The sequence below is a fragment of the Suncus etruscus genome, chromosome 6 (genome assembly GCF_024139225.1).
Source record: "Suncus etruscus isolate mSunEtr1 chromosome 6, mSunEtr1.pri.cur, whole genome shotgun sequence".
NCBI lineage: Eukaryota > Metazoa > Chordata > Mammalia > Eulipotyphla > Soricidae > Suncus > Suncus etruscus.
In genome coordinates this window covers 21,615,598-21,626,767 of record NC_064853.1, presented here as the reverse complement: position 1 = coordinate 21,626,767, position 11,170 = coordinate 21,615,598, and the positions used below count along the sequence as shown (strand labels likewise).

Genomic DNA, 11,170 nt, shown 5'->3' with positions numbered 1-11,170 from the left:
CTACATCATCAGCTCATGTTCACTGAGGACACATCTGAAGCAATTAGTACAATGGAGGTGACACTGCAAGAAAGACTTCCCATAGCCACATGGAGAAAGAAGATAGCACCACATTTTTAGAACCAGAATCACAGCCCTCATGGCATTGCCAACCATTTCCCCAGGGGAACTCTCTTTCTAATCCAATGCCAAGAAGACACAATCAAACTGTTTCAGGACAACATGCACTGTGATCACCCCTTCCCCGTCATGTGGGAGGCTTCTCTATTCAGAAAAACTTCACATATTCCTGCAGAAATCATGGTGATCAAGGTGATAGAGAGGGAAATACATGTGTGTCTTCACCTATCTGTTCTTCCACCCTTCCACATTAGGATGACATTCATGTAAATTTTCTAATGGACATTTGGTCAGTCTACCTAACTGGAAAAGACTTAGATTCTGGTGTCTTGGCCATGGAAAATCTGGACTTTCAATAGCAATGGCAACTTTATTGGTCAATGTTCCTTTGGTGACCGAGTATACCTTTTACCAAATCATTTTCCTTTCTATAGAGATGAAGAACTTAAGTGCCCATGCCTCTGTAAGTTGGTCAGACCAATGTAAATGCTGCTTCTCAAATTTTAAAACCAAGCAATAATAATAATAAATAATAATAATTACTCCCAAATCCAATTAATTGCATTATTCTTTAAAGGTTTCTCCTTAGTGTTAAACCACTAAATTCAGCGTACTGTAACTGCATAGGAACATCAGGAAAACACATTTGACCTGTAGAACAATTCTCTGTTGGGCAAAAATATATAGATTCTTTATGAAAATCATGTGCTAAACATACGAACTGAACACTGCACTTTTGTCTCATAAATGTAAAAAAAAAGGAAGCTTAAACTCTTCTGTTTCATGTACAAACAGTCCAGCAATCTCTAGGGGGCTAGGTGGAAGTGGAGAAGTGGGAGAGAGGTTCAGAATTTGAAGGACCAATTTTCAACCTGTGAACTGTCTTGTTTTATGCAAAGGCCAAGCACTTCAGGTACTTGGTACTCCAGTACTTGGGTAAAAAACTGGGTGATGCAATCACACACTCCCTTCTTGTTCACTAACTGTGGACTGGATTACTGCCTCTGCCAGAGCTCCCAGAACTCCAGCTTCCAATCATCAACTCCAGAATAACATCTGGAAAGTGAGCCCCTTCCATCAAGTTGGTCACATTTTGCACTCAATCCACTACCTTCTCTACAGTGTAATGGCATTATTTAAAAGCATTTTCTTAACATTTATATTTACAAAAAAACTGGCATTTTTTTCATTAGAACTCCTTAAAGCCATTTCCTTTAAATATTTAAAGAGTTTAATGGTAAGTTTTTTTCTTTCTCCAAGTTACAAAATAAAAATCCCATTTGAATTTTCTGATGTACAAAAAGAGATTGAGATGAACTGTTATGACCCCAGAATCAGTTTGTTCTCTGAATATTCATGTCATCACTGTTCTGTTAGAAAGTTGGTTGTTCAAGATTCAAAACCGTATTACCAGGATTGTTCCAGAAGTATTTGGCAAATGACTTTTCTTTGAAAATGGCACGTGAGAAGACACTTGTCTGCAGAGCATCACAGCAGCAAGGTATCAGAAAAATAAAAAATATCCATTTATTGTACTCAGCGCTTAGAGCTTCTTAGGAAATCAAATGGAGTTTTGTCTTTCTCATCAATGAAATCCATGTCCTTTCCTGCTCACACAATGTAGTTCCAACCCAAAGCTCTCTTTCTTCAACAGGATGCAGAAAAGCTAAATGGCTGTTTTGGCAACTTTCTTGACCATAAAGAATACTCACCCACCACTTAATTGCCTTGTGATTTCAAGTTACTTCATTTAATTGGTGGCTTCCCACCCCACCCCCAGTTAGATTTCTTCATTCATATATAAGAAAGTCAAAAGCAATACAAAAATTTGTACACCCATTAATTTTTTAAACATTAGAAAGAAAAGAGTGGGGGGAATGGCAGACAAGACTCTGCAGAGTGACAAAAATAATCATCCCACAGAGGACCTCTTGCTTTGGGCTGAAAGTAGTCAGTGCCAACCCTGTTGTAATTTTTGAGGCCTGTCACTCCAAATGTGATGTCTCTACAAATGGTAAACAGGTAGAGAAATTAAAATATCAATTATTTCATATGAGGCCATATGAAATCCATGCTAATAAAGTTCAGCATACTAGCCAAGGAATCATTTGCTTGATTTGTGATTTAAAGTTGGGTATGGTTTTTTTTAAAAAATACTTTTGTGGTTTCTTTGTGTTGGTTTGTTTTGTGCTGCCATAAACAACTGCCATTGGTTGCCAAAAAACTCTTAGTTCCCCCTTCCAAATGAGTTCCACTGGTCAATCATGAATTTCTTTGTGGGATGGAGTGAGGTGAAAGAATACAAGAGCCTGTCACAATGCTGATTTCCATGCCAGTCTGGAAGCATCCACCATGAACTCGCATCGACGCTACTTCTTAGGTCTGTTGATCTGCGCATAGAGAGGCTCCAGCTCCTACAGACAGAAGGACAGAATGAGATCTGCACTTTTTAAGTGAGGATTTTATGAGATAACTTTGGAAAAGCAAGTTGGGAACAGAGTAGAATGGTGATAGTATGTGATGAATGACCTTAGATTATTAGATCATGGTGCAGATCATTTTGGCAGCTATATCTTTAGTATTATCAAGAACTCATCATTGAATTTAGTCCTCATTTACAAGCCAAGAATGAGCATCCTGTAGTTTAAGGAAGGAGTAGATCAAGAAATAGTAGTTTTCCTTACTGACAAGCTGTGTGAGAAGGGCAAGTTATGTGTTCTTTCCAAACCTCACTTTCCCCAATTGTGAAAAGAAAATAATCCTGTTTATCCTACATAGTTCTTGAAAGAATTTGAGTTGTGAAAGCATCAGAGCTGTGTAGTAGTAGGGATTTGGACAAAGTAGTAGTTGTTATGAGTCCAGTGGTCATTTTTCAAACATACTTCCTCCTATGTTCACTGAACTTGAAACCACTTAACTATTATTTCAAACCACCCTCTTATTTGTACTGTCAGTGATGACTGGACTTTCTTTTGAGCAAGAAAAATAACTTGTGCCCTTTTCTTTTCCTAGCAGCTTCTTGAATTGGTTTCTGCACCCTGTAGTTTAAGACTTGGCCACTCATTTGCCTGATCTGAGACACACACAAAAATTTCTATCGATGCATGCAATCATACACTGGTGAGAAATAGCATTTGATCCAGAAAAAAACACGCTGCCTTTCTTGTTCCTGTTGAAATGGCCTGGGGTACACTGTGCAAGTGTAAAATGTAAGTGTAAAATGGCCAAGTGCACTAGTCAGGTGCATACTATGGTCTTATGCATGCCTAGGTCCTCTAACAGCACTGCCCTTTATGCCATCAGTGTTACATAAAAAGTAATTAACAAATGTCATCCTCCTTGTGCCATATTGAATCTATCACTGCCTTTTGCCATGTGAGTGCAACTTCTTGGAGTTGTCTTAAATTATTTTCTTCTTGGGTTAAAGTTGTCCTTCCCTTGCATATGCTGATGCTGGTTCAATCTCCATCACCACTAAGACCCCTAGTACTACTGAGAGTGAGAATTACCCCCTGAGAGTTCAAAATTCCCTCACACACACAAATCTTTCCATCTAAATTCACAGATAAAAATAAAAAGTCAGAGAGAGAATGTTATCTCAAGGTCACTGTGCTACTTCTATATTCAAACTATCACTTTAGTTGTTTTTATTGCAAAGTGGGCCAGTAGAAGAAATGGTTGTCTGGATCCATCATCTCATAGATGAGAATCTGAAAGTTCAGATAAAAGCTATTTTGTTTCTCTCTCATAGGACCACTGAATCACCATATCATAAGCGGAGCAGAGGAGTCTACTATCTCAGAAGGAATTCCCTCTGAAATGTGTTTTTATCCAGGAAGGAATGTCTTACCCATGGAGGCAATCTCTTTTGCAATAGGGCAGAATAATCTGTCACTCCATATGTTCTACCATAGGGATCACATACTGCCCTTGGGAGTGTAACCAATAGGTTTAGTGGTTTTAGTGTCCAATAGTCTCCTCCCCGACAGCTCTGTCACTTTCTGCCACCAATTCATCGATGCCATACTGTAGAAGGAGATTCGGGAACTGGTGCGGTTCTGACCCAGTTTCCTAGTATCCTGCCTATTCTTGCCTATTTATCTTAATTTTATTCCAATTTATTTTATAAAAAAAATGGAACTCAGCAAACTACATAGCAAGATGATTTATCAGAGTACAACATCTATTTCCCCATTTGTGTCATGGAAAGTTTCAAGACCCAGTTGTAACTTCACTGAATGTTTTTGTCTTAGGGATGGTTGGATGTTTGGTTAGTCAAGCGTTGGAGGAAATGTTTAATTTTGCCTTATGTGGACTACAAGGTTTCATCTTAGCTTTTCCTGGGTTGGCTTTCTTGGCCGAGACTTCTTTTTGAATACCCTAAGAAATCAAGCTGCCTTGATCTTACCCTACAATTTGCTCTTTTCTAATTTTGGAAACTAATTTATTCCACGGAGAATGACACCTAAAAACAGAAGAAGACAGCAGGCTCATACAGGGTAATTAATGCCACACTGCATTAACTTTCTGCAGCTGAGACAAATATTCACCCATCTCCTGCTTGCCGGAATTTAGCTTCAAATACCCATCACAACAGCAGTAACGACTGCAGTCAACTCTCAATTATCCCCACTAATGAAGGAGAGCAGTGGTGTGGAAAACCCCAAGCAGCAGATAATCCCAAAGTCTGACACGGTGATGCATTATATGTTTTGGCAATAGCTTTACCTTCATCATCACAGAACCAACCTTAGATTGTTGGAGCTTGAGTGAGCTAAGAAATAGTTGGCTCCCAAAATTTCCCACCCAGTTTTTGGGTAAGTCACGCTGCAGTTCTTACATCACTTCCTACTTTCCAAAAACCCTAAGTGGAAACCACATCAATAAAAATCTTTGGGGTGTGTGTGTGTGTGTGTGTGTGTGTGTGTGTTGAGGCAAAAGAATGAAGATTTGACTCCAAATCAGCATTACTTCAAATTCTTCCAAGACTCCCCATCATCCACATGTCTAAAGCTGAACACACAAAACTTCATTAGTTTTTTAGTCCACTAGTTAATAAATACCCCCTCCTAGACCATGAATCATAACTCAATCTTCAGATTATATAAATCACACTTCAATTATTTCCCTACATGTTTGCTGAATCATCTTCTCAAAGTGGAGCAGCCATGTTTGCCTTCTGCCCACACTGGTGTTACTTCCACCTTCTCATCTGAGGAAAATGAATCCCCCTGTTCCCAACTCTCTCTGGAACAGAAGAAGCCTCTTCTAGTCTGACTCCCTCTTCTACTTGGTCACATTCCCCATTATTTCTCAGTTCATGTTGTGTTCTCCATCTTCCCAAAGTGAGATACCCCCTTTGCCCAGACTGTTCTGTTGCTTCTGTCTTCAGGTACATTCCTGTTTTGCTTCTGCCAGCTAGACTCTCAGACACAGCTCCAAACACAAGGCTAACTGGACTCTGTAGCTGAGGTGGGACCCTCTGCTCTGGGCACCTGTCTGCTTGATGTCATCACATCTTCTCCTTTACTGTGTGAGACACAGTAAGCACTATTGACCTGTCCATATCAGTTTTCCACTTCTGAGTGAGGACTTCGAACAGGAAAATTGTTTCACCTAACATGGAGAATGAAGCAATGGAAAAAATTCTCTTCCTGGAAGTTGGTCAGTACCCCTGGAATGTTCACAGGTGATGAACAACATAGTTTCAGGATGTCACGAAGTTGATAGAAACCACTAATTAAAATGGACGCAAAACCAATCCACCAATTGTGGCAGAAGTTACAACACTTTTGGGGGCTATAAGGGGAGGCATGTCCTTAGGTTCTGATGACCAAGGCCCGCAGTGCAGGTGCCAGAACATGCCTGCCAATAAGTGAGCTTGTGTTATTACATATGGAGTGAGGGAAATTGCAGAGCATTCTTGCCAGCGGGTGCCAGAAGGGACTGGTGGTGGAGTTAGGGTAACCGTTCAACAATCTGGGGGTAGCACTGATAAAAAAATTTTTTTTTCTCAAAATGGGTGCTGCAAGTAACAGGAAGTGGGCTTCTCTTAATTGTTGCTTTCATGTTTGTTTGGGGCCACACTTGGCTGTGTGTAGGGGTTATTCCCAACTCTGCGATCAGGGATCACTTTTGGCTCTATGATCAGGGATCACTCCTGGGAGGAGTGCCACCATATGTTTTCCCTTGTATTGAACAGGAGTGAGTTGTGTGCAAGGCAAGAACCTTAATTCCTATGTTATCTTTCAGCCCCTCTTATTTATTCTAGTAGGAAAAACAAGGGGCATTTGTGCATGTGGACCAAGTTTCCATTGCTGAGAGTGGTGATCTGTGTCTATGGTTTTTGTTTAAGACCCATTATCTGAGGCTGAATTTCTGTGAACAGGTTCGCATTTCTCAGTGGACACATACCCCATTACAATGGTCTTAGCTTGCTCTGTTTTCTGACTATCCCAAGACAGTAACCCAAGCACTCTTGCAAGGGACTCAACCCTGCAAATGCCAGCTTCACACACTCCTTGAGAGATTAGTGGAAACTGTAGGAAAAAGTTATGCTGGTGAGGCAACACAAGATTGTCACCTCATTTTATAGCTATATTTGCAAGCATTCTGTACACTTTAGTGTCATCCCAAAGATAGTTTGTTAATAAATTATTTTTAAGACACATTGTTGCCATTTTAAAAACTTTCATATAATGGTTATACTCTACTTTTCTTCACCTTCTTCAAAAATTGGCAGGAAACATGTGACAATTCTCCAAAAAGGAGGGTCCTTTATGTCTAATTGTGTGGCTTTATTCTCTCCTGGCTGACAATTTTATAGGCTAAGTCATCACCTAGAGGTGACTTTTCAGCTTGGTTTCCCTTCCCAGCACCTGGGAACAATAGCTCTGGGCTTGATGATTAAAAACACTAATCATGGCAATGGATTAGCCTGGATAGCTCCTCAACAAAGATTATGAGCTTTACCTATGGTGCTGGACTACATTTATGACACTGCTTCTAGAACCACAGATGTCATGTTTGTAAACATCTTGCACCAGGATTGTTTGCTCACTGAATGAACAGCAGGCAAGTAGTGAAAAAATCAGAGAACAATCACTTCTCTTTATGGAAACTTCCATTTTTCTTTATGCAGAACTCTCTCACAGTATGTTCATAGTCTCATATGGCATCATGCTGGATCTAGGACCTGGGTGTTCCCAGATTCATGTTATAGCAGAGAAGCAATGCTCCCTGCTGTATGAGATTTAGTCCTACATGTTCACCCAAAAGAGGCAGCAAAGTGTATATCACACAATTCACCATTATATTTATGAGGTTGTGTAACTATCATGAGTTACATGGTTATTTCCAAGATGTCTGTATTACTTTAAACAGCCTCTGCTATATTCATTAAGCAGCTCCCCATTCCTCCTTACTTCTAATCTCAGATGACCTCTATTGTACTTCTATTCTCTATATACTTACCTACTCTACTTTTCAAATTCATGTCTTGAACTGTAATTCCCCTGCATTGATATGTGCCAATTTTAGATACTCATTTCCAAAGAAGATCAGTAGTAAGGTGAATCTATGAAGGTAGATTTTTAGTGGGAAACTCTTCTGTAGCTTGGAGAACATCCCACTCGACACCATCACAAATGAGATTTTCTACCAACATCACCTGCTGGAGGATGAGTTCCCAGGGTACTCCCAGTAGGGCACTTTTGACAATTCTGTGACTAGGGCCAGTGATGCGGTGCCTTTATGGTCAGCACAACTACAGAGCCACCAGGGCTATGTCCATTGATGTCATGAGATGGGCATCTGCTACCAGGGATCAAGTTAAAAATCTTGGAACACATTCTACCATTTGAAGGATCTCCTGGGTTCAGAATACCTCTGTTTTAAGTTATGTAAACATAACAGGTATTTTCCATCTACTCCCCTTTTTTATCCATATGTGCTCCTTGTTGTAGAACTAAGTATAAAACAAGAAGTCTGACTGTTTCTTTTCAACACAATCTTGCGTCCCAGACATGAAGATGCTTCTATACTCTGTGGGAGAGAGAGGAGAGTCCAGAGAGCAGCCCAGGGCCCGAATTTTCATTTCTGTACCTTCCCTCACTTCCCCTACCCACCACTCAGATGTTTGGCCTAAAGTACATTGGCACCTTTTTTCTTATGCCACATTTGAAGAAGCCCCTCTTGGAAGACACCTGAACTGTGCTCAGTACTTTGCATCCATTGACTTTGACTGTGACTGGGGAATGCTTGGCCACACCTAGTGAAAGTAAGCCAACACAATTATTGGTGGACAAAACACAGCATGCTACAAAAGTGATCTCACACGAGAGGTCAATGTGTGCCATGCAAGCTGCTTACTCAGCGAACCCAGAAAGAGAACAATGCTGTGCCAAGCCAGGGGGCAGATTTAGCAGAGCGGGAGGGCAGACAAAGCTTGAGTCCCTCTGCCTAGCTGTGTCCAGGTAGCAACTTCAATTCTGTGGTCTTCCAGCCCCAATACTGAGACTGACTCAGTGGGTTTGAGACCTCTTGGCTTGCAAGTGAAAAAGGAAGTGGCATTCAGAAAGAGTCCAAAGTCCTTCCTGAGTACCTAAATGGAGTCCACCTAAATGCCTGGGTTTTTATACCAGAAAGATCCCAGACCTTCTCCTAACTATTTGAATGACTGTGGACAAGCATTTTACTTGGATCTTGACTTCTTCTTGTAAACAGGGGTCTATAACATCTATACCCCAGAATTAAGTAGGAAGTTAGTTCTTACACTGTAGAACAAGTGGTAAGATAATTCCTTTCTTTTTCTTTTTAACATAAACAAAAGTTAAAAAAAAAAAGGAAACTAACCACAAAGCTTTTTGATGTCAGCCTGTAAGTCTGGCTTTCAGGGTAAAAGCTTATTAAATCATGGAATGGATTTGATGATAACACTCCTGTATGGTCACTGTTGCTTATGGTATTCACCTGTGTTTCTGGTGTCTTGGAGCGCTAACTCACTTGATCAATATAAAGATGCATAATATAGATTCCTAGGAGTGCATATGCACATGTTCTAATCAATCTGGCACTTTCCTATGAATGATAATGATGTGCACACATTATTTGCTCTTTGACCTCTATGTATATTATCTTTTTTGATTATGTCAAGTAAGAGATGTGGACCTAGAAGTCAATCATATTAAATCTTTGCAATTGGCATGAAGATCTGTCCTGACTGAGCAGGGCCAGACCACCAGGAGCAGGTTTTGGTCTCAGGATGACTGTCTACAGGAGCTTTAAGGAGCTCAGCATATTCAAGGGGCTTCAGGCTTCTTCTCTGTTAGTTGGAAGCTGGACTTGTTTGAAGACTGAGTTTCTTATGCTCCAGCTTGGTGATATTGGGCAATTTGAAGGTCCTCAAATGTCAGAGCTGGAAGGATGTGGGCATTGTGGAAGTAGAGACTACAGGTCAGAAATGAAGCCTCATGACTCAAAAAGCTGAAAAAGCCCAGACCCCTTTGCTTATTGAGTTACTTCACCAAGTTCAAGATTCAGAGCCATGCCCTGGTTCAGGTGAACCTTAGTCAGTAGGTCATTGCCTTCTTGCTTTCACTGTCACATTTGTGAAATTGCCATAGTAAAAAATACTTAAGACTGTTGTCCTGAGAATTTAGTCAGGGGTCTCAAACTCGTGGCCCATGGGCCGTTTGTGGCCCTCTGTACAACATTTTGTGTCCCTGCCCTAAAGGAATCTTTTTTTGTTTTGTTTTGTTTTAGTTGTTTGGGTCACACACCCCCAATGTTCAAGGCTTACTACTGACTTTGCACTCAAGGATCACCCCGACTTTGCCTCCTGTGGCCCCCAGGTAAATTGAGTTTGAGACCCCTAAGTCTTAGGTGATGTTTATGAAATTAGGTGATGTTTGTGAAATTGGCACACATATGCCAGTAAGTTTTAAATCTATTTGGCTAGTAGTAAATGACAGGTGTTGTGGTCATCTTTTCAAAGTGATTATAAAATAGTATACAGGCTCACTTCAGAAGTCAACACATCACAGCCCCGCAGCCAATTTTGGTAGCTACCTCATAATTGCAAATCAAGTGTTGCAGAACTGAGCCACGCTTATGGGCCTATGTGCTCTTTCCTGCTGTTTTTGCTTTAATCATAGAGTACTTGCAACAAATTGAAATAGCATTTAGAGAAATGTGCTGATCTCTGGTTTAAATGCCTGATGACTTCTATTCACACCTACCACTCTGGTGGCTTCAAACCTGTTAAAATTTTCATTTCTATAGTACAGAGGTAAAGTGCTTGCCTTACATGAAGCTGACCCAGGTTCTATTCTTGGCAAGCTATGTGGCCCCTTGAACACTGCTGGGAGTTATCCCTAAACACAGAGCCAGGAATAATCTCTGGGCACTTTTGGGTGTGGGCCACAAAACAAAACAAAAAAGGACTCTAGAGATTTCTTTGGATATCATTACTGTATACAACAGCCTAAGATATCTTCAGGGTGTCATCAGTTTAAATGGTCCTCTGAGAAAATGTGCCTTCTTTCAACTCAAAGATGTCATGCTGTGTTCTGTAGTACTCTATAGTTCTGGTTCCTAAATTCATTACAAGTGGGATTTATAGAAGCCCAGATTACAATCTCTTCTTGACCTCCCATTTCTTTTCAGCTTTATCTTTCTCCCAATCCCAGGGTATGCCTTTCTCTTGGCACCATGCCAACCTCTTCATCCTGGCAGACTCTGCTCTCAGCCTGTCCCATCTACTGTCTGAACCACTCTAGCAATTTGGGGTATACCTGACTCTCAGAGCAATAGCTATAAAATGAGCAAAGAGTTTTAATGATCTATGTTTGGTTCTATTTCAAAGCAGGGTAGTAATAATGATTCCAAATGTGTATTTGACTTTCAACAACTTTAAAATTTGCAGTGTATCTGATTATGGGACAAACTGGGGAGGAAGTTGTTGCAATTATTTATGTTTATCAATATGAGGGAACTGGGACTATAAAGGGACAACACGCTTGCCTAAATGTCACCTGCTTTAGGAAACCAT

The 11,170-nt window shown here is 40.5% G+C and overlaps 1 protein-coding gene across 1 annotated transcript in view; it reads right to left on the bottom strand.

Moving 5' to 3' along the window:
• Nucleotides 1-1,328: 1,328 nt before the first annotated feature.
• DAB1 (DAB adaptor protein 1) overlaps nucleotides 1,329-11,170 on the bottom strand; it is a 406,846-nt gene continuing 397,004 nt past the window's right edge. Inside the window, exon 15 of the mRNA XM_049774584.1 lies at nucleotides 1,329-2,534. The gene's annotated coding sequence lies outside the window, so the exon portion shown is untranslated. The remainder of the gene's footprint in view (nucleotides 2,535-11,170) is intronic.